General features: G+C 38.7%; 1 protein-coding gene across 4 annotated transcripts in view; it reads left to right on the forward strand.

Annotated features, from left to right (window-relative positions):
• KCNN2 (potassium calcium-activated channel subfamily N member 2) overlaps positions 1-24731 on the forward strand; it is a 712042-nt gene that overhangs the window by 56071 nt on the left and 631240 nt on the right. The window contains exon 2 of one of the 4 annotated variants that reach the window (XM_085014287.1): positions 20268-20372. The exons of the other annotated variants lie outside the window; for them this stretch is intronic. The gene's annotated coding sequence lies outside the window, so the exon portion shown is untranslated. The remainder of the gene's footprint in view (positions 1-20267; positions 20373-24731) is intronic. 4 annotated transcript variants of the gene reach the window in all.

Consider the following 24731-nt stretch of genomic DNA (forward strand, 5'->3'; position numbering starts at 1 on the left):
TAAGTGTCCATTACTTGAACCCTCCAAAGTAGTCTTAATTTATCTACGTTTTTTTCAGAGAAGATGTGGTACGCTGAATAATGTCCCCAAAGTTATTAAGTCCTTTTGTCTGAAATATGTAACTGTTTCCTTATGTGGAAAAAATGTCCTTGAAGATGTGATTATGTTAAGAATTTTGAGGTGGGAAGGTTATCCTGGATTATCCCGGTGGGTTCTAAATGCCATCACACATATACTTATGGGAGGGAGAGAGAGGAAAATACTAAACAAGCACAGAGAAGAAGGCTAATGAAAACAAGAGAGAGAGAGATCTGGCCTGGAATGTTGGAGAGATGTGGTCATAAGTCAAGGAATGCCAGCAGCCACCATAAGCTGAAAGAGCCAAGGATTAGCATCTCCTCTAGAACCTGTAGAAGGACCATTGTCCTGCTGACATCTTAATTTTGGCCTGGTTTCACACTTCTGGACACCAGAACTGTGAGAGAATTCATTTCTCTTATTTCAAGGCACCAAGTTTGTGATAACTGTCACTGTAGCCAGACCTTGGTATTTTTTGATGGATGGCCTGAGTTTAGTGACTTCTTATAATTTTTGACATCAAAATGATTCACAACTCAGAATGGTGTCAATAATCTTTAATTACAAAGATTCAGACATATACTGTTCCAGCAATTTGTAACCTAGGCTGATTGAAATCGGCTTAGGTCCGTTCAAATTTTTGGATATATTGAGTCACTGCAAAGTGGCTCCCTTGTGAAATAAAAAATGTGTAAAGGAAGTGGCAGAAGAAAAAGAATAAGGATTAACTGAGGGAGAGAACTTGAGGCTATAATGAATTCTCAATTCCATTGTATGTTAACCAAAATATGTCTCATTTTAAGCAGAGGAATTTTAATAATTCTTGGTGGGCTCAAAGAAATATGTGGCTTACATTTAGGGACCATATCATAAAACGATGCTTACTTTGTCATTTTAGGGTCATAGCTGGTGAAACTTGAAGAAATGGAGGTAGATAGGAAAAAGAGAGTGACTGGTCTCATGTTACATTTACTTCTAGGATGTGCTCATTGTGTGAACGATAGCTGGGATCTCCTGCCATAAGTGAATTTGTGGTCCATGTCTTGACTTTGTCAAGTGTGTCTGGTGAATCTGAGTTAAGTGCACTGTGATGGGATGATGCTTTTTGCCATTTTATTTGCTCATTCATTCAACATGTACCATCAGCTAGTAGAGCAGAGGGTATTGCTGAGGAAGTGAAATGAATATGGTGTGATTTCTGCTCTTACAGAATTTAACTGTCCAATGGGGAGATAAAACACATACATATTTTGGTATATGTCATATTTGAAGGTGGACATTATCATCTGAGTTCAGAAAAGGGAGATTCCTCTGGTCAAGGAAAGACTTGACCAGAGGAAAGACTTCATGGGGGAAGTGGTATTTTCCCTGGGTCTATTCTGAAGGGTAGGGGTTGAAGATGTTGGGAAAGGTGGGAAATAACTTTCTAGACAGGTAGATTGGGGGGAAGGTACAGAATGTAGGTAAACTTCAGACTTTATTGGGAAATAGCAAATTTTAATCATGAATGGGAGATATCCACCTCTAATCAGAACTGAGTAAAGGGATGTTTTGCATTTCCACCTGAAACAACTAGTAAGTAGGACCTAATACATAAAACAGTAGTTCTTAAGACATCAAACATCAGGTGATAAAGGAGAGTAGACCTTGAAAGATGGGTAACCAATGAGGTGCTCTCTATAATTGTCTCAGATTCCTGCCAAGAAAGAGTTTCCAGGATGTGCTGAAGAGAGAGGTACTCAGGCTGAGTCTGAGAGTCTCCTGAAGTGAAGGAGATGGATCTGCGAGTTCTGGGAGCCTATGAGGGGTAGGGTTCTCAGGGAAGAGTACTAGAAAGGAGAAGGCTGCACAGAGAAAAAATTCTGAAGTTCCATAGAAATAACCCTTAAATATTCAGAAGAGAGCTGATCTGGGCATGTGTGTAAGGGAACTGTCATGGCTGGAAAGGATCCACCCTAAAAGGTCAGAAGATGTTAGGAGCTATTTGAGGGCAGAGAATAGTGCCTGTTCCCAAAAGCCTGTCCCCATAAATCATGGGGTCTGGGATAAATACTCAGAAGGATCTCACCCCAGTAATAGGGCAAAATGAACTTTAGACCACTTATTGCTCTGGCTTTGCCAAGCAAAGTTTAGATGTAAGATCCAAAGGTTCAAAACGCTACCAAGAGATTTAACTATATCCCAGAATAAAGTTCAAGAATATTTGTAGAGATACAAAAATATTCAACATCCAATAAGGTAAAGTTGGCAACTTTTCCTCTGTTCTACTAGAACTATCCATTCATCTTTCTCCATTTTCTCTCTGACTCAGAATGGTTCTAGCTTCTAAGTCCTGTAGGCACTTGGCCCAAGGAAGCCAAGGACTGATGTAAATGGCTTATTTTTAGAAATGGTGACCCAGACCATTTCTCTGGTGGATACATTCCCTGGTTAATGAAATGGATTAACATTCTCTTGGCTTCTGTTGTCCTGCAGAATTTTATAAGAAGCTGACCCACGGAAGTAGTGTACTCTGACCATGTTCCAGAAAAGGAACATTTAATTTAGTGATTTATTGGTCTTGGGGATGGAGGATGCTCTGGTATGGCATTCTCATTTCCTTTTATTATTCTAATTTTACAAGCCTGCAGTCCATCTGTCTTCACAAGAAAAACTTAATGTAGAAGCCTAAACAATTAGGAAGCAATGAAGATCTTGGAAAAAAACAGCTATCAGTAAAACACAGGAGAGGCAGCGCTTGTAAAACTGAAATGAATCTGAATCAGCAAGCCCGCAGATGTGTGCTCTTCAGTCCTAAGGATACTACTTAGCTACTTTACAGACTTGTAGGCAATTTATTTTGAAAATATTATGAAAGACAGAGGAGTTCAAGATATTTTTAAATAGGATGGTTCTTGGCAGGTAGTTTCTAATAAATCTAACTATATTGACTATGAAGACACATGAGCAGATAAAAAAGAGGGGAGGAAGTACAGAAGAGTGGTTAGAGCACAGATCATGGTAAGTCTAGCCTTGCGTTGAGTCCTTGTACTGTCATGTACTAGCTGTGTGATCTTGGCCAGTTTACTTAACCTTCCTGAGCCTCAATCTCCTTTTCTGTAAAATGAAGACAATAGCATCTAACTCAGAGTACTGTTGTTATAAAGATTCAAAGAGGAACCAGAAATACAGCACTCAGAGGGAGTCCTCTCATTAATGTTCTCTATTAATAATTAATAAAGGGAGTTCCCATTGCGACACAGTGGAAACCAATCCGACTAGGAACCATGAGGTTGCGGGTTCTATCCCTGGCCTTGCTCAGTGGGTTACGGATCCAGCGTTGCCATGAGCTGTGGTGTAGGTCACAGATGCAGCTCAGATCCTGCATTGCTGTGGCTCTGGCGTAGGCCGGTGGCTACAGCTCTGATTAGACCCCTAGCCTGGGAACCTCCATATGCTGCAAGTGTGACCCTAAAAAAAAATTAATAAAAGAGAAATCATACAAGTCCATATGCATTGATATTTTTGCATGAAATTATAATAATAAAAGATAAAGGGCCTAAAATAGTGTATCATGTGGTTTTACTGACCTTGAACTTTTCAAATTCTCTGGGAATCTGGCTTGTTACCTGCACCATTGTAGATAAGCCAGAAGGGGAAAGCCTGGTGGAAATGCTTTCCTCAAATTCTCGTTGCTTTGATTTAAATTTTCCATCTTAAAATGCACCCTAATGGTGAGTTGAGCAGGTATATGGCCCATGCTATTGGCCAAGTAGAGCTCCAGGACCTCAGCGATGCTTGTTAGGACTTGATATTTAAGAGAAACAGTGGTACATGAGGAATGTGTCATCACTGGTGCCATATTGATCTTTCAAAAGTAATTCTAACCTAGATTAGAACTATGGGGACGTGGTGATGTGAGACTTCCACTGAACAAACACATCTGGACTACTGCCTCAACAAAAATTCAGAGTGTACTCTTTCCTGAGAAAGAAACAAACAAAAAGAAAAAAAAAAAAAAAGAAGAAGACATCTGAGAGACTTGAAGTGAGAGGTAGCAGATAAGACATTAATCATTAGTTATAAATGTCCTGTGGCGTAGAAACAGGTTGGCTCTCAATATGATTTTGGGAAGCTGGTGTAAAAGCTCCTAAAAATTAGGCTACCTATTTACTTGATGTTCCTGGTTATACTTTCTTTTTAAGATTTTTAATTAACGTATTGTTGATTTGCAATGTTTTGTCGATTTCTACTCTATAGCAGTGTAACCCAGTCATACATATATTTATATTCTTTTTCTCATATTATTTTCCATCATGTTGTAGCACAAGAGATTGGCTATAGTTCCTTGCACTGTATAGTAGGCCCTCATTGCCTATCCATTCTGAATGTAATAGTTATACTTTCTTTTCCATTTACTATGAAATAACATACCTGGCATTGAGGGATGGTGATCTTTCCACCTTTCCTTATTTGTAATTAAAGAAATTTCTGAGGTAGCTTAGAATGAAATAAAAAATGACTACTTGGCACCTTGCTTTCAAAAGGTTGCCTTGGCTGGAAAAGGCTTCTGAGAAGAGCAGTGAGACTCTGGGAAACTAGGAAGGTTGACCTGCAAGGACAAAGGAAAAGGATGATTTATTTATGAGTTGCTAACGTAAGATTTACAACTCTGCAAAGTAACAAAAGGACATGATTTATCTTGCCAAGAACTAAAAAGTGAACATTTTCAGGAGGGCACATGGATTAGACCTGAGGCTAATGACGACAGCCTTGGGAATATGTGCCCCAGGGTAAGACATGGACTTTCAGGAAACAGCTAAGTTGGTAACAGTGCAGATTTGGCCAGATGGGGTTTGTCAGCTGTTTGGTGATGCAGAGAAATTTATTGTGTCAGAAAGAAGGCATAGTAAGTCTGTGGGGTTGAGGAAAGACAGGGAGTTAGAAAGGCTTAGATGGAGCAGTGCAGGGACAGGTGACGATGAGACACAACCCTGCTCTGAAGGCAGAGGTTCATTTTCTGGGCCCTGTTGACTTCTTCCTCTTGGTCGTGGTGGCTCTGGGCTCATAGCTATTAACTGGCTGGAAATGGGCCAGGGCCCTCAGAGAATTTCATCCATTCTCAGGACAGAGGGGCAGAACCGCATATCACTGTCATCACTGAGTGTCCTGGAATTTGTATATGGCTCCTCCTCTCAGATCAGGCTAAGGCATAGAGTTCAAGGTTCACGTTCATGTACTTGTATCTAACTTGAAACCAGATGATCATTAATGAGGTCTGGATTTTGGTGTCTGTGAAGAAAATGGAAATTTTATGTATTTGGCTTGAGTTATGATTTCTATTCTGAATTCTATCTTGTCTGCTTATTTCACTTTAGGACCACAACATTTTTGATCCACACTGTCATTCATGTCTTCCTACTGCTCTTACTGATTTTTTAAAAAATTCATCTTTTTCCCCCCCTAATTTCTTAGGGTTTCAGATATGAGACAATGTAGGTGCCATCTTAATCCAATCCAATCTAGTTTAGCTACTTAATTTTTTTTTTATTTAGAAACAATTTCAAACTTCAAATGTTACAGAAAAAGCACAGAGAATTTCATTACACCCTTTATATTTTAACCCATTTTTACCTATTTGCTTTATCATTTGTTCTTTCTTTCATACATCATTTTTGGGAAACAATTTGAGTATTAAAAAACAATATAACTCTTTACCTCTAAATACTTTGGTGTAGATTTCCCAAAAAAAGGCCTGTTTTTTACATAATCTTAACATAATGGTCAATCTCAGTAAAATTAGCAGTGGTATAATTTACAGACCAGTTTTGCCAATGGACTCTATAAGGACTTTTTGTGATATTTCTGTCCATGTATGTATATTTCCCCCCTGCACTACAGGATCCAATTTAGGATCAAGTATTGAATTTAGCTGTCATGTCTTTTTAGTCTCACTTATCTAGAACAATTCGCTGGCCTTTCTTTTATGACACTGACACTTCTGAGGAAGGCAGTCCCTTTTTAAAGTAGAATGTTCCTTATTTTGTGTCTTTGTATGATTTGTGATGATCAGTTTTAGGTTGTGAGACTACCACATAAGTGAGATGGTATCCTTGTCAGTGTATGTCATCTGGAGGCACACAATTTCCACCTGCCTCCCATTTATGATGTTAATTTTGATCAGCGTTGCTGGATTTCTCCACTGCATAGATACTATGATTTTTCTTGCTCCTGATAAGCAGTGAATCTGTAGTGAGACATTTTAAGACCTTGCAAATATCCTGATCCTTATCAAACCTTACTCCTTAAATGAAAATGAAAACTTCCATGAAATGTATTATGATACAGCCACTAGAATGACTAAAATTATCAAGTCATAGTAACAAGCATGTAGAGCAGCTATAATTCTCACACCGTATGGAGGGAATGGAAAATGGTGCAAACCACCTTGGACAATAAGTGCAAGTTAAACATGAACTTTCCATATGACCTAGAAATTTTTCACTTAGCTGTTAACCCAAGAGACGTGAAAGCATATGTCTTTACAAAGACTTGTGTACTACTGTACATGACAGCTTTATTCACAATAGCCCCAAAGTGGAAACAGCTCAAATGTCCATCAACAGGTGAACATGTATACAAATTGTAGGTGGCATACCCATACCGTAGAATACTACTCAGTAATAAAAACGAATGTGTTGCATTCTGATAAATGCAACACAATGGATGAATCTCAAAAACACTATTCTCCAAGAAAGAATCCAGGCACAAGAATATGTACTATATGACTCCATTATGTGAGATTCTAGAAAAGGTAAAACTAATAGCTGGTAGAAGAAAGCAGATCCGTGATTGCCAGAAGCTGAGGATAGTTGAGAGGTATTGACTGAAAAAGGGACTTAGGAATTTTTAAGGGGATAGAAATGCTTTTAATCTCAATTTTAGTGGTGTATAATTTTGTTGAAACTCATCTAACTATATAAATAAATGGTGCATTTTATTAAGAGTAAATCCTGCCTAAGTTGCTAATTTCCCTCCATATCTAGTATCCATTTATGATTCTTCCCTGAACCAATCCTTATTGTAACAGTTGCAAAATGATGCTTTGTCAACTTTAACATTCGCTTTACCAGTTGGATCTTGGCATTCTTTTGCAAGCAGCAAGTGTCCATCCTTCTCCCTGTATCTTTCTTTTCTTGTCTGTTGCCATTACAGATTCACCGGGTCCCAGTTCCCCACTCCAACTCGGGCCAAAGCCTTGTAATTTACGAACACCTTTAATTATTTAGTATTTAAATTGCTTCCTATTTGTCCTGAGTTAACCCCTTTAAGCTGTTGGCCCAAAACCTTGTGACATGCCTCATCGTTTATTTACTTATTTATTTATTTATTTATTTAAGGACTTCTTTACTCTGAAGTGAGCTGAAGTTCCAGGCACATCTTGAGGCTTCTCTGTCTCAGTCTTAGAATAGGGGTTTCTGGATGTGGTATATATACACAATGGAATACTACTCAGCCATAAAAAAGGATGACATCATGCCATTTGCAGCAACATGGATGGAACTAGAGAATCTCATACTGAGTGAAATGAGCCAGAAAGACAAAGACAAATACCATATGATATCACTTATAACTGGAATCTAATATCCAGCACAAATGAACATCTCCTCAGAAAAGAAAATCATGGACTTGGAGAAGAGACTTGTGGTTGCCTGATGGGAGGGGGAGGGAGTGGGAGGGATTGGGAGCTTGGGCTTATCAGACACAACCTAGAATAGATTTATAAGGAGATCCTGCTGAATAGCATTGAGAACTATGTCTAGATACTCATGTCGCAACAGAAGAAAGGGTGGGGGAAAAAACTGTAACTGCAATGTATACATCTAAGGATGACCTGACCCCCTTGCTGTATAGTGGGAAAATAATAATAAAAAAAAAAAAAAAAAAAAAAGAATAGGGGTTTCTGGAGTTCCCGTCGTGGCGCAGTGGTTAACGAATCCGACTAGGAACCATGAGGTTGCGGGTTCGGTTCCTGCCCTTGCTCAGTGGGTTAACGATCCGGCGTTGCCGTGAGCTGTGGTGTAGGTTGCAGACGCGGCTCGGATCCCGCGTTGCTGTGGCTCTGGCTAGGCCAGTGGCTACAGCTCCGATTCAACCCCTAGCCTGGGAACCTCCATATGCCGCGGGAGCGGCCCAAGAAAAAAAAAAAAAAAGAAAGAATAGGGGTTTCTCAAGATATCCTGGTATCTATTAGCGGGAAACGATAATAGAAACGAAGATCTGACTCTTAGATATGCTCTTTGAACCTGGGGTATTGTGCTCTTAGGACCTTTCAGAGTTGTTTAGTTTGCTTTTTACCAGTCACTCAAATGAAAGGAGCAGGGATTCATAACTGGCACCCTCTCCAAAGAGGTTGAGGAAGAGGAGTGAGGCTGAAAGGGGAGAAAAATAATCCTTTGAAACACTAGACTTTTTTCTTATAAAATAATACATTTATTCTTGGAAAATGGAGAGATAAAAGAACTAGAAGTCATCCAAAATCCAAACTTAAAGTAATGGTCATGTTAATATTTGTAGATGCTGATGTAGCCCCTTTTACTATCTGTCACCATCTCGTATGCCTCATTTATGTTGTAGATTTTCATGTTTATTCTCGTGACCAGAAAAAAAAAATACCACATTCCTTTTGGAGCTCTGGTGGTATGTGGTTGGGTGTAAGTGTGTATGCTTGTGTGTATGACTTAGGAAGGAGAAGCAAAGGGAGTATAAAACTGGGGTGGGATTGAGGGGAAAATAGACTTTAGAATTCTATTTCCATATAAAATAGGGCAAGGATACAATCTATTTTTCTTGAATCATTTATAATTTCACAACCTTCTACATAGCAAAAGAGCCTGGCTAGGGGTAAGATGTGGTCTCAGATTTTCTTGTTATTGAAAATATATATTTATGAGTCTAATTGATGATGTCACTGTTGCTTAATCAGAATCCCTTAAACTGTGACCTGGCTAGAAAGTCCTCTGGCAAAACCCTCTTGGAACTTAGTAATAAGATGTTAGAATTCGGTAATAAGATGCTATCTTTTCTCACATTTTTAGGAGGTACTGTCACCTTATAGATTTAAGAGAAGTTAGCCTCTAGAATGGGAAATAGATGAAACCCTGACACTTGGGTCATTTAATATTGACCTAAGAGAACCTAAGGGAATACACCACAGGAAACATTGACAGGAGATGGGGAGGCCTTCTGTGGCTCTAATTCCTATTATTGAGTAAGAGAAAGACAGGGATGCCCATTAAGTGTTTGGAAAGGCTGTTTCATCTCATGTTTCCTGTTGTAAAATTAAATTTATGGAATGGAAACTCCATTATTTTGTTTTCTTTGACTCATCCAGTAGATACACTGAAGATATTATAATGGGAATATGGTAATACTATTTTTTTCTCTTTTTCTTCTCATTTTCCCTCACACTTATTTTTCATTTTGCAAGATAATGAACTCTATTTGTTTTGTAAAAAGAATATAAACTTTATAAGAAATTTAAGCAATAGAGAAAAGAAAAAGAAAATGGAATCACTCAAAAGTCCCAAAGTCCATTCTGAAGTGCCCTACTCTTTATTTATTTATTTTTTTTAGGGCTACAACTGTGTCATATGGAAATTCCCAAGCTAGGGGTTGAGTCAGTGCTGCAGCTGCCAGTCTATGCCACAGCCACAGCAACACCAGATCCAAGCCATGTCTACAACCTATACCACAGCTCAGGGCAACACTGGATCCTTAACCCGTTGAGTGAGGCAGGGATTGAACCCACATCCTAGTGGATACTAGTCAGATTTGTTGCCACTGAACCACAATAGGAACTCCAATTGTGAAATAACATTTTAAATATTTGATGAACCCTATTCTGCAGGTATTTTAATCCATATATTTAGACAGCACACATGGAAATAATTTTAAAAAACTGATCATATGATACATGATATTTTATTTATTGGATTGATATTTTTTTTCCTTTTAATGGCTGCGCCAGCAGCATATGGAAGTTCCCAGGCTAAGGGTGGAATCTGAGCTGCAGCTGGCGGCCTACACCACGGCTATAGGAACACTGGATCCAAGCTGCATGTGCAGCCCACATGGCAGCTTGAGGCAATGTTGGCTCCCCAATCCACTGAGCAAGGCCAGGGATCAAACCTACCTCCCCACGGTCATTAAACCGCTGAGCCACAACAGAAACTCCTGATACATGTTAATTTAAATAAAATATATTGAATAAAGCTTTTTTGACTTTCACTTGATTTTTGCAAAAGAGGCACACTGAAAAAATTTTTTATTGAAGTATAGCTGATTTACAATGTTGTGCTAGTTTCAGATGTACAACAAAGTGATCCAGTTATGTGTGTGTATATATGTGTATATATACATATTCTTTCTCAGACTCTCTTCCATGATATGTTATTACAAGATATTGAGTATAGGTCCCTGTGCTATGTAGTAGGTCCTTGTTGTTTATCTATTTTATATATAATAGTGTGTATATGTTAATCCCTAATTGTCCCTCCTCCTTTCTCTCTTTTCTCTTTGGTAACCATAGTTTTTTTTCTTCTTCTATGTATGTGAGTCTGTTTCTGTCTAAAAGACACCGAAATTAATATGAAGGAATTGTTGAAATCCAGTAAATGTTTTTTCATTCTATAAGGTGCACATTCTTAAAAAATTACCCTACACTTAGGAAAAAGGATTTAGAAAAGATGTACATGTGCACATACGCGTGCATGCACGTGATATCTATGATGTTTGTATGAGTGCTTGTGCCTGTGTGCACATGTGTGCACTAGCATACAAGTGTACTGCTTTGTGTGTATGTATGTGTGTGCATGTGTGCACACGTGTGTTTGCTTGTAAAAATGTCTTTGAGATGGGAATCTCTAAATTCTTACCTCAATTGAGAATGTCTATCTTGCGAGAGGAAGTCTTGAATTAAACTTTCTTTCCCTTGGAAATTTGAAGATTTTACTACACTTTTTTCCTGATTATTTTTGTGGAGAAATCTAGGAATACTCTGATTTTTTTTTCACCCTGTATGACTTTCTTTATTGGTCATATGATTTTTATATAACCTCGAAGCTCACTGACTCCTTCAATATATGTTTAGTGTTGATCATCCAGTCTTTATCCACTCACCTGGTATTGCCTTTTGAGTTGCAGATTCAAATCTTCCTTGATTATAAAGAGTAGACCTCTACCAAAATCAATATTGATATGTCAGTATTGATTTTGGTAGACCCTTTTCATATTTCAATTTTCTTCTACTCCTATTTGACCTGTAGGCTTTATCTGAAATGACCATTGAATTTTATAAATTTTCTTTACTTTACTGTGATGATGTAGTGCATTTGTGTTGATAGGTTTCCTAAAGGAATACTGTCTACACTCCTTTTAAAAAATAATTCTTGGTCATGGTGTATTCTTTTTCAGTATACTGCTGTGTTTAATTTGCCAATATTTTATTTTGAATTTTTGTATCTATGGAATTTGCAAACTTTAGCTAATTTTGGTGTTAAGGTAATATTAACTTTCTAAATAAGTCTTTTTTAATTTCCCCCCTGTGGTCTGAAGCAGTTTAACTATTATAGGGTTAGAAACAATCTGTTTTATATTAGCTTACCTATAAAGCCCTCCATAAAGACATCTGGAGCAATGTCTTTTAAGATGACAAATTTTCAAAGTTGTTTTTTCAATATTATGTTTATTAGTACCTTCAGATTTTCTGCCTTATCTTGGACCAATTTTAACATCTTCTGTTTTTCTGGAAAAAACATACATTTCCTCTAGCTTTTCAAAAATGTTGATAGGGAATTGCAGATGACATTCTCTTAAGTCTTTTGATCTCTCCTATGCTTTATATCAATGTTTTTACATCAAATATTGATAATTTTTGTTCTCTCCCTTCTCCAAGTGTTGATGTATTTACACTTTTTAGAAACAGCTTTTGTTTTATTTATTTTTCCTTTTTTTATAAATGATTTTTATTTTTTCCATTATAGTTGGTTTACAGTGTTCTGTCAATTTTCTACTACACAGAAAAGTGACCCAGTCACACACATACACACACACACGCATACACACACACATATATATATTCTTTTTCTCACATTATCCTCCATCATGCTCCATCACAATTGACTAGATATAGTTCCCAGTACAATACAGCAGGATCTCATCCATTCCAAAGGCAATAGTTTGCATCTATTAACCCCAGATTCGCAGCCCATCCCACTTCCTCTCCCTGCCCCCTGGCAATCACAAAGTCTATTCTCCGAGTCCATGAGTTTCTTTTCTGTGAAAGGGTTTATTTGTGCCATGTATTAGATTCCAGATGTAAGTAATATTGTATGGTATTTGTCTTTCTCTTTCTGACATTTCACTTAGTATGAGAGTCTCTGGTTCCATCCATGTTGCTGCAGATGGCATTATTTTGTTGTTTTTTATGGCTGAGTAGTATTCCATTGTGTATATATACCACATGTTCTTTTTTTTTTTTTTGGTCTTTTTAGGGCCACACATGCAGCATGTGGAGGTCCCCAGGCTAGGGGTTGAATCAGAGCTGTAGCCGCCAGTGTACTGCAGCCACAGCAATGCCAGATCTGAACTGTGTGTCTGTGACCTACACCACAGCTCACAGCAATGTTGGATCCATAAGCCACTGAGCGAGGCCAGGGATTGAACCTACAACCTCATGGTTCCTAGTCAGATTCGTTTCCATTGCACCATGGCAGGAACTCCTATACCACATCTTCTTAATCCATTCATCTGTCAATAGACATTTTGGTTGTTTCCATGGCTTGGCTATTGTGAATAGTGCTACAATGAACATGTGGATGCATGTGTATTTTTCAAGGAAATTTTGTCTGGATATATGCCCAAGAGTGGGGTTTCTGGGTCATATCGTTATTTGTATTTTCTTTTTCATTAAATTTAGCTTTTAAAAGCTTTATTAATTTCCTCCTATGTATATATTTTCTGCTTCTTTTGTTGATCTATTTCTAATATATTATTTTGCATACTTAAATTATACCTATTATTTCTTTTTTTCCTATGTATTTTAATTGCTGTCTGTCTTAATAAACACAGGTTTTGCTTCTGTTGGATATGGTTTATGTGTAGCTTATCCTTGTACTAACCTAACTTTTTTCTTCCATTTCTTTCTCAAATTCTGTTTAATTTTCATCAATTCACAATAATTTATAATGAACTATTGAACCTATTCTTTGGACTCTTTTAAAATAATTAATAAGCTCTCTGTAATTCCTCTGAAGCTAGAAATGACTTTCACTCTGAACTCTTTCTGTGTTTCTTTTTCTTTTTGGTAAGTCCCCTTTTAAATATGTTCTCTGTTTGCCTGTTGCTTCTGTCTAATTCTACCTCCCTCTTTTTTTTTTTTTTTTTTTTTTTTTCTGTTTCCTTTTTAAGGCGTCACTTGTTGCATTATGGAAATTCCCAGGCTAGGGGTGGAATTGGAGTTGCAGCTACTAGCCTATCCTGCAGCCACAGCAACACCAGATCGGGGCCACATCTGTGACGTATACCACAGCTCATGGCAACCCTGGATCCTTAACCCACTGAGTGAGGCCAGGGATCAAACCCTTATCCTCATGGATACTAGTTGAGTTCATAACCCACTGAGCCACAACTGGAACACCCTACTTCCACCTTTTTTTTTTTTTTTTTGAAGCTTCTTAATGCATACTTTTTGAATTGTTACTCATCTCAGAGTTTCCCTGGCTACCTGCATAGAATGTGGGAAGGGAGTGATTGGTGAAAAAGAGGAGGTAGAAGAGTGATCATGATCACCCTAAATTTCCGCTTTGATTTTCTGTCTTAAATCTCTTTCCTTCCATTAGTTCCTTTTTCTCATGAGTCCTTTAGGTAACAGACTTTCTGAATTGTGAATTGGCAGCTCCTGACTCCTGTCCCTCCTCCCCCAGCCTTACCTGTGGGAGTTCCTTGGCTGGGGTGCTGTACTACAGGCAGCAGCCATAGCCTAGCAGCATAGTTCCTCCTGCAGCCCCCCTGCTTTTCTGCAGTGTTGGAATGGATCTCAGTAGGAACATTCCCAGTTCCCCCAGGATCCTGTGCATGTCCCCACATCTTGCAATCAATCACAGGATCCGTAGCGACACATCCAATGGCTGTACACTTTTGAGGAAATCTGTATCCTTTTGGAGGCATGAGGCAGGAGCTCAGCACACACACCCCCCTTTCCCCCCTCCCCTGGTCTTAATCCAGACTTTACAGGATTTGGCTGGAGTGCCTTAGAATTTATGGTTAGTGGCTCTGCATTCTTTCCCACTGAACCTTTGAGAGAGCAGAGGAGAAAGCAGCTGAATGGGCTTTCACTGCTGCATTTCTTTTCTAGCCGAAGTGCTGGAGAGGAAAAAAAACAATGAGAAGAAAGGAAAGCAGCTCAGAAAGTTTACCAATGAGCCCATCTGTCTCTGGTTTACTGAGAAATCCACATTCACTTTGGAGTAGAGAGGAGAAGCAGACCTTCATCCTGGGAGAAGATGACTTATTGGAATTGATTTTATTATTCTGAAAAAGCTTTGGCCCAATTTATATTTATATTTCATCGGTTAAGCTGCTTCATATGATCAAGGTTGTGTTTATTCATCTCTGGCATCTGCTTCATTGCTTCTGTTGCTGGAGATTTAGTGGGTGACTAGTGTGCTGTGTTTCAACATTAATAACCAAAAATCCATATCTGTTTCTAGAGAAGACAAGTTGAATTCTTCAATGGAGCAGCCTCGAGTAGCTGCCAAGTGGAATGTGGAGTGAACATATAACTGAGCCTTGTGATCAAGAGGATGGAGAGAGGGTGTGCTCTTGCTCTCAGCTCCAAATCCACCTATCTATACCCATTTTGTAATGGTGGGGCTAGGACTCTGCAAAACAGATTTCTCTTTTGCCTGCTGGCTTTTAGTTAGGTCTACCTAGGGAAAGCTGGAGGAAAGAAGAGGAACACTCTGTCTAGTTTGCTCCCTATTCCTGCCAGCAGTGCCCCTTCATTCTGGCAGTGCATTTGGTTCAAGTCTCCAACTTGTATTTCCACTCTCTAAGAACCAACCTCATCATACCTCCTTGAATATAGTAGAACCTGACTACATTCTGACATCTGTGCAGAGGTCTGCATGGGAGTGTAATATTAATAGTATTATTATCACTTTAAAAAACATGTTTTAAGTTATATTCTATTTAAGACAACTGTTTTTTTCAACTTTCAACATATGTGAATACTGCAATTTCATAAACCTAGATTTCATTTAATCCTTTTCTCCAATAACTGGGATATACGTCTTTGTTTTTTTACGGTGAAATTTGTCAAATTCTAGTTTGTTTTCACATAACTGGTGAAACTTTTCCTTCAGTGTCTCTGTTGCTGTTGTGTTAAAGTTTTCTAACGTGGAGCTTCTTCAGGCTTGTACAGATACAGATACAAACACACATATATGTTTATTTAATGGCTGTTTGATGACTTTGACTTTCCTCATTGCCTTTGTTTGTTAATATATTGTTATTGTTTAACTTTCCTACAGGATGTATTTTTTGTAGGATTATTTAGAATAATTTCAATTTTATTTCTTTGTACTTTCACCTTGGTGGAAGTGATAAATAAAATGATCACTTTTGCAAGAAAAACCCATCTAAATTCAATCTATGTTGATGCAGAAAGGAGGCTGCTCTGTGTCGTTTTTCCTGGATCAGGTAGGCATGAACCACCTTGACTTGGCAAGCCAGGCTATCTGTATGACTTCCTCAGTGACGTCATCATTCTGGCTAATTTTGATGTCCTGCTCCATTTCGGAGATTGGGGAGCTGATCCCTTCATTTCTGTATATTATGGCTCATGTCACATGGTTACATCTGAAATTTCTGAAAGATATAGTTTGAATAATCCTTGTTTGTGGTGAATGTCTTGCTTATATGAACTTCTACCTTCATTAATGCAACAAATTAATTTGTTGCAAAAATGCAACAAAACACTATAGATAAGATCCCTATGCTCATGGAACTAACATTCTAATGGAGAAAGACAACAAAGCTGCAAAAAGCATAGTGAAAAGATGAATGATCATTGTAAAAAGTCCCAGAAGGAAAAGAAGTTCTCATATGGGATAATATCTGGTGTGTGGATAAGAAGTGGTCTGGGAAGGTCTCTTTGAAGGGGCAGCACTTGAGCTGAGGCCTGAGAGTAAGAAAGAGTCCGGCTGAAAAACCTTAAGGAAGTTAAGTAAGTCTAGTGCAGGCTGAAGAAAGAGTGATACAAAGTTACTGAAGTGAGAAAGAGCTTAGGATGCTGAATGACAGAAAGAGGTTGGGGAAATGGAACACAAGGAGCAAGCAGGACCTGGGAAATAACCATCATGAAGGGGCTTTTAGGAACTAGGATTTTATTCATAGTATAGAAAGATGCCGGTAATTGAGTTTAAACTGGTAAATGACTAGATCTGATATATGGCGGTGGTTTTGTTCCTAACCAAAGTAGAATGGTATAAAGTGGGCATTTGTCCATTTTTTATCACATAGCAACATACCCCCTAAATTAAGTTTCTATTCCCTAATACATGCTTAAGATTATTATCATTTCATTTAAAACCTAAAATTAGATTAAATGAAATCTTAGAAAACTGAGGAGTCCAGGTAATACTTCAGTTGCTTTTTTTCATCTCCTTGTATTCTTTTACAAAGGGAAAACATTTATTATAGAGCAGTCATTGCTAATGTTTAATAATCATAAGTCTGATCAGGACCTCGAGGACTCGTATATTAGAGGACTTGGAAGGACCTAGAATAACCCAGTTTACATGTAGTTTGAGTGGGAGGGTGGGAGATAGCAAATTTATCCCTCATTGGCAGCTGCCCTGGGTTCAAAGTGTTCCCTTGACATGACTGGTAGGACTTTGGATCTAGATATTACATCAACACTCTTTCCTTTCTTCCTTCGTTTTCTACTAGGTGATGTTGGGGACATGGCTCGGATTGTCAGTGTCAGAAAATTACACACATGAACATAAGGCTCTTTACCTCTGCAAAAGGGTGCGGGTACTGAAAAAGCACGCACAAAGAAAAGACTCTCCCTATTTATCACTAATGCAGGTGATGTACCTGTCCCCTTCCCACTGGTCAGGTCAGGTCACACATTCTTCTCGGTTGGCTAATTTGAAAGAAATTGTTACTGGGAGAAGAGGGAAAGGGGAGGTATGGGTGGCAGGAAGGTGTTTCAGCCAAAACCAGAGCAAAATGGAGCAACCAAGATTTCCTTTGATAGAAAAGACGTTATGTTACTTTCCACAGTGATACCCAGGCCTTGGACCGAAAGCCTTAAACTGATGTTGCAGTAGAGAATATCAGGCAAGGAAGATGTGGTTTAGTCACCAACAATTTTCCAAGAATCTTACATATTAAAAAGGAAACTTACTTCCTGTTTATTGTTGTCTGACACATAAATATGGGCATTAGGTTAGATTGTATTGGAGAGTTAGGTTGCACTGAGGAGTTGGGAAAAGAGTGTGACTGGTAGTCTACCACCCAACTTTGGCAATATGGAGGCATAACTATGGGAACTTTAACTATGGAAATAGTTTTTCCTTATGAAAATCATTAGTCCTACATGGTAAGGAGAAACCCCAAAGGTAAACATTTCCACAATATTTAGGGGATGCAAAAGAGACAGGAACAGCACACTGGTTCTTTGAAAACAGTGTCTCTCAGCCTTGGCACTATTGGCTTAGGACCACATTAGTCTTTAGAGAGTGAGGCTCTCCTGTGCATTGGAAAATATTTGGTAAGTAACCTCCTTGGCTTGTACCCCATAGAGGGCGGTAGCACCCCCTTAAGTTGTGACAACCAAAAATGTCTCCAGACTTTGCCAAATGCCCTCTGCAAGGCAAAACAACAGCTTATTGAGAACCACTGTTTTTGATCCTTAGAAGTACTATCTTCAATCCTTGGCCAGATTATCCTTAGACCCACCTTCCTTTCTCCTGTGTTTTGATTCCTTATGTCATCACTTTTATGTTGGTGAATAGCTAGAACCTTTTCAGCATTTTTTCACCAATCCCTTTCCTTATATTCAGTGAAAGCAGAAAATTGTGTAATGCATTTGGACTTGCAATCATTCCACTTTCTCCCTATTTAGTTTATTTTAAATGTTCAAAGACTGGATTTGCTCTGATTATCAGCTAGGAGAACTTGGGGTAGACTGCTTAGGAAGATGTTGAGTGTTATCTGTGGTAAACACCAGGTGAGAGCAAAGATATCATCAAGGAAAATAAGGCAGGGAATAATTCTTTTTATGTTATCATGTAGAGCTAACATTTGGTCAAATAATTCCTCAGGATGAATAGAACTAAAATTTTATTTTTATAGACCTAAGGTTTAACGAAGGAGAAAAAGAGCAAACAACTTCTCTCTCAACTTCCCTGGCTTCCCAATCATGCCTTGTTTTATGAATGCATTCATAGTTATTCTAGTGCCCCATTACTTTGACAGATGTTCTCGTCTATCTCAGCTACTCTTTGGCCCTCCTTCTCCCATGCTCTTACGGCTTCTCCTATCTCCCCTCCCTCTCCTTCATTAGTCAGCTCTGATGGTGCCTTTCATCCATAGCCTATTTTGGCAACTGTGTAAAGGGAGCTGGGATTCTCACCACAGTGGCCTAGCTAGTCATTCACTCATGAAATGTTTATGGGTTTTTACCTGTTTTAAGCACTGTGTGTTATTTAGTGGTGAATAAAACAGAGATGGTCCCTGCCTTCCTGGAGCCTATACATAGTGAGAAAAGCATAAATCAAATAGGCATACATGTAGTACAAGTAATTACAAAGTGAGTGTGTAGAGAAGATTTCTCCACAGCTAATGTCCCTGAGGTGGGGCAGAGTATGACATGACTCAGGATAAGAACAGAGGCCAACTGGTGTGTTGTAGTGAACAGGGTAGGGAGAGCCCCAGCCCACTGTAGACTGTCTCCCTTACCCATGACCTTCCTGTCAGCCAAGCAAATCCAGACGATGTAGTAAGGGGGTTTTGAAGGATGGACAGGTACCCTGTGAGTGGTGATACCTTTGGAGAGCCCTCACTAGTGGCTCTTCAGAGCTCTGCTTTTTTGAGAGGCTTAACAAAAATCTTGGCCAAATTTCCTCAATGATGTATCTTGTCTGTTTTCTACCTCACATGGCAATTCCATTTATCTTCTCTAACTTGATTGCCCATTCTGCAGGTGCTGCTTGCTCAGCTCAACCCACTTTCCAGACTTCCCTGACTGTGACCTTGCTTCTCTGGACCCTTCTTACATACTCGTGTCTCTTCTCTCTGGCCTGGTACTCTCATAGGCTATCTGGGGAGAGCACCACTCTCCCCTAGACTGTTCCAAATTTCCACCTTGACATTATCAGAACTCTGATGGTAACTTGACTCTGACTTTCTTGGGTTTTTACAAAAACATATACTTGTTTCTCCCTTCCTTCCTTCTTCCCTCTCTTCCATCCTTCTTTTTCTTCCTTCCTTCCTTCTTTTACTTCCTTTCTCTTGTGATAATGGCTGAGACCTTTCTAGAATTAATGACAGAAACCAACTATAAATCCACAAAGCTCAGAGAATAAGGGGAGTAAATTCCAAAAAAAATTTATTCCTAGGCATATATTTAACCTGCAGAAAGCCAAAGAGAAAGAGATAATCTTGAGTGAAGCCAGAGTGGGGGAAACAAATAGAGGTACAAAGTGAAGAATTTTATGAGACTGCTCATCAGAAAATATGCAAAGAACAGAGCGGTGTGAAATATTTAAAGTGTTGAAAGAAAAAACCCACCAAACTAGACTTTATTTATTAACTTATTTATTTGTTTTTATATACATTTTAAAAAGTTTTATTGATGTATAGTTAATTTGCAACACTGTAATCATTTCTGCTCTACAACGACATGACCCACCCAGTCATATCCACTCTCTCCCAGATTTTTTTCCCTAGTAGATTATCACAGAATGCTGGGTAGAGTTCTCTATACTATACAGCAGGTCTCCATTGGCCATCGATCCACATACGTCAGTGTGCATATGCCCATCCCAAACTATGAAAGTGAAATTATCCTTCAAAAGTGAGAGAAAAATAGAGGCTTTCTCAGACAAATAAAAACTGAGAGTCTGTGTCACTGACAGATCTGCCTTGCAAGAAGTGTTAAAAGTTCTTTCAAGAGAAGGGAAATAATGCAAGTCAGAAAAGAGTATCTACATGAAGAAAGGAAGACCATCAGAGAAAAAAAAGTAAGTAAAGGTAAAATAAAATTTTATTTTTCTTAATTTTATTGGATGTCATAATAGTAGCTCAAAGTAGTTATAACAATAATATATTTGGTGAATAGCGCCTATGGATGAGTCAAAGAATGTGTGTTGTATAAGAGATGAAAGGAGGGGTTGCGAATACTCTAAGTGGCTTTGGAATGTAGACTCAGATTATTTGCAAATGTGTATTGCACATTCTAGGGTAACCACTGAAAAGCATTAGAAACCAAAAAAGGTGATGTAATTCAGATGATTTATTTTATCTGAAAAATACCGTGAAGTTCCCTGAAAAATACCGTGAAGTTCCAGTACAAACTCTTAGAAGAGTGAGCTCTTGTTGGGGAGTGGAAAGCGGTGCACCCGACTGTGGACAGCCTGGGCTCCTGTCTGAAAATTTCTTTCTATGTGCGGTGTGTTGTCATTTCACCTCTGAGCCCTGTTTCCTCCTCTGCCAACATGGACATAGAAGTACCGGCTTCTCAACTGTTGTAAGCTTAAATGGAACAACAGATATTTAAGGTTTTTGGAATCCTAAGACTTACTTCAATTTCCTTTTTTATTTTATAACCATTTTTTTTTTTAAAAAAAGAAAGATATCTTTCAGACAATGGGAAATCTTCAATAAATAAACACCAAGCTTTATATTTCTTATGGGAGCTATGCAAATGTTAGTTATTGCCCTTAGAATGCTAAACATGGAAATAATTTTAATGGAAGAAATGGAGTATTCTGTCTTACAGTTTTTGCCATCCATTATCTTCTCAGACTAAACTATAAATACTTGGAGTTCTGAGGTCTAGCATTTTAGTTACTGACTTCACTGCAAAAGTTTTACTCCTCATTTCCTGATGAAATAGGTGACCAGAGTTTAAATGGGATCTAAAATATCTTAAGTGTCCAGTGAAATTTCAAGGATAAATTCCTCAAGTGTCAGAATAAATTAGGAATAACTATTCTCATTGTTTGGTTTGGTTTCAACTGTTAGTGGAAATAAAGTCTTTTAGGGAGTACTTGTTAGTCATCAATACATGGCCACACTGGCCCCATTAGAAATACACCTTGTTTCTTGACTATGGAGATGACATGACAGAGGTATTTAGGTCTTTGCAGAGTTTAAATTAGCCTTTCCAAGCAGGTGGGGCCATTGGAAAGTTTGTAGGCTCTGCAATTGGTAGGTGAAGGAGGAAACGGTCAAGGATGCAAGTCAAGCTTTTTGCTTATCGTGGCTGCTTTAAACTCAGAACTCAGGGGCCTGCAACCACTAAGTTAGTCTCATCTCCATGTTTCCAGTGATGAAAATGAGGGGGAGAGTGATTCCAGACAGGGCAAAACTGCTCTGCTATTTCTCCCAGATCCAGGTACACAGAAAGCTGCTAGAGGAGGGGTGCCCAGAGATAACTGGAGATGCTGGCTTCTGGAGCTCATGGTCTCCAAGAGGGAGTCTGACAGTCCATGAAGGAAAGGGACATATACAACTGCTCCCAAACCCTGGGGTACGAAGACATCCCGAGGGAGGCGGTGTGAGGAGCTGGGGGATGTCCAAGCCCCATCCTATGAAAGAGTTCTCAGGTGAGAACAGCTATGGATCCTGAGACAGTGCAGAGGGACAAGAGTCAGGATTTCAAGTACATCTTATTTTGTAATTTTGAAGTTTATGTGTTAAAAAAATACTTGTTTCATGAGCTAAAAGGACACCTCACATTATAAAATGCTGTAGTGACTTAAATCCATGGTATTTAGTGGATCCACGCTGAAGAGGGTTTTGTTATAAGCATTGATTATAAGAGAAATAACAGCTAAAGTCAGGGACCTAGGAAGTATATAGAAGTTCTGTCCATGATATTCTCTGAAATCAATGGGAAATGATGGGGACTGCAGGAATGTATTCAACCTCATTAAAAGGGAAATCATTCTTTATTGTAAACATAGACCTGAGTGCCATAGCATGAAATAACTAATGCTTGCCCAACTGCCACAGTAACTGCAAAGATCGCATAATCCCCAGGGATCAACTCCATGATCCTAAACATTAGATGACTAATCGGATAATCTGCACAGTTTTAAAAACAGCCTCCCATACCCCTAGAGAACATTTTGGCCACAAGACATCAGATTCATGACATAATACTCTTTATTGATAATACTTTAAATTCCAAGGTGCATAGGCATCCCCTGGCCATAGTGCCCAGGAAGATTCAATGATGAGATTCTCCTCTGGGGGCAGAGAGAAGTTCAGGATCAGCTGATAGCTTTAGTCTCCTATTTCTTCTTTACTTCTGAATTTTACTTTAAAATTCCCAGTACAGACCAACCAGTTCTGGATCCCTGGTGCTGGCCCTCAGTATCCCCTTTTTGCTGAGCTCCTTCTTGGTGAAAAGGAGAGGGTAGCTGGCCCACTGGCTCCTCCGCGGATTCACTTTAGCATGGTTTCCTTTCTGACACTTCTCTGGAGTGAGAAGTTTCCATACTCTTGGAAATTTGAAGTAGTTCATAACACTTCCTTATATACCTATTCTGCCCTTTTTTTTTTTTTTTTTTTGTCACCAGGACCTCCGGTTGTCAAGCTGGCAAGCACTTTGCTCTGTCATCCTCTTCTCATAATGCCCCTTCTCCCCCCCCCACCTTTTTTTTAACATAGTTTTAAAATTGAAGTATAGTTGATTTACATTCTGTGCCAATTTCTGCAGTACAGCAAAGTAACCCAGTGGTACATATCATACATTCCTTTTCTTAGGCTATCATCCATCATGATCTATCCCAAGAGACTGGACATAGCTCCCTGGGCTCTATCTCATTAGGACCTCATTGCTTATCCATTCTAACTGTAATAGTTTGCATCTGCTAACCCCAAATTCCTGGTCCATCCCACTCCCTTCCCCCTCCTCCTTGGCAACTACAAGTCTGTTTTCCATGTCTGTAGGTCTGTTTCTGATTTTTAGGTAGGTTCATTTGTGCCATATTTCAGATTCCACACATAAGTGATATCACTCATAATGCCTTCTTGCTTTCCTGTTTCTTCTCTTATTTTAATCTCCTGTCAAAACTCAGGTCTGCCAGTCAGTTCCTCTCTAACTTATTCTGCCTGTCGGCTGTTCTCTTATATGGTCTGGATGAAATCTAATTTGTGTCTGAATGCAGATCTTGAGGAACATGTATTTTAAGGACCGTCCTCCCCCTCTTTATAAACCAGATCCTGGAAAAGTCAATTATCTACATATACTCAGTTCTGTATTTACAGCCTGAACCAGTAGGAGCCAATATGTGGTATCATAATTGTTTTCGATAAAATGATATATCAGTCACTTGGTAGAATCCCCCCCCCCCCATTCTGTCAGTTCTATCTTCTGAGGAAAGTTTGGATTTATTTTTCCTGAACTGTTCTCTACAGATTTAATTACAAGTGAATCCTGTATCATTTTCTTCCGCCTTGCTTGTGGGAGAGTGATGTTTGCTGTCTGCAGCAATAAAACCACAGAATTTTTTTTTTTTGCTCTCAACAGCCGCAAGATTAGGAAAGGAACCCACAGGCTTCTCTTATCTTAGGAAAAAGGAAGAGGTAAATTTTACCAGACCAAGCTTTGATATCAACCTTGGTGCAGTATTCATTAGAAAGAGGATTTTTTGTTAGTGTTTTTGAAGTTCTTTTTCTTTTGCATAATGTTAGAGAAAAAGCAGCATGTACTCAGGAACCTGGCCTCTTTCTCTTCAGGCTTTACGGGCTATGTTACTGCTGTTATGGTGATCGTAACAACATTCTCCAATATGTAAAATATTGGGTGATGTGAGAAATTAGCAACTGAGAGATTATTTCTGGTGTAGTCTTTTAGGCAACTTAGTTGAAAGTGCAAAAGACCAAGAAGATAGGAAATTCAGTCTCCTCTCATGTCTGTCACTGTGATGCTGTGTGACCTTGGGCAAGATGTTTAACCTCTTTGAGACACATGTATGTATGAAATTTAAGAACTCCAGAATTGCTCTGACGTTTGAAAGAGTTGAAATAGTTCTTCTGATCATTTACAGATGTGCTCTTGTTCTGTGAAAGACTGCAGAATGGTGTCTACCATCAAATAAAAATGCCTTTCTAAATATATACACTGTTCAAATTTTGGGGAACACTTTTTTTGTATCAGGCTGTTCCAGTTTTTTAAATATCACTGAGAAAAAATTCTTTTTTAGTGGTGCAACATCTAAACAATACTTAAATACTATGTCCTTGTTTTCAGCCTCTCACTGAAGCAGAAGGCTTTAATGCTCCTAGAGTCTAGATGAGCCTCTGCAGAGTGTTTCTGATCATGGATTCTTTTTTTTTTTTTTTTCCTTCTTTTTATGGCTGCACCCTCA

The sequence above is a fragment of the Sus scrofa genome, chromosome 2 (genome assembly GCF_054392235.1).
Source record: "Sus scrofa isolate SSC_HxYL_T2T_F1_AM1 chromosome 2, Sscrofa_HxYL_maternal_Yorkshire_Landrace_v2.0, whole genome shotgun sequence".
NCBI classification, from domain to species: Eukaryota; Metazoa; Chordata; class Mammalia; order Artiodactyla; family Suidae; genus Sus; species Sus scrofa.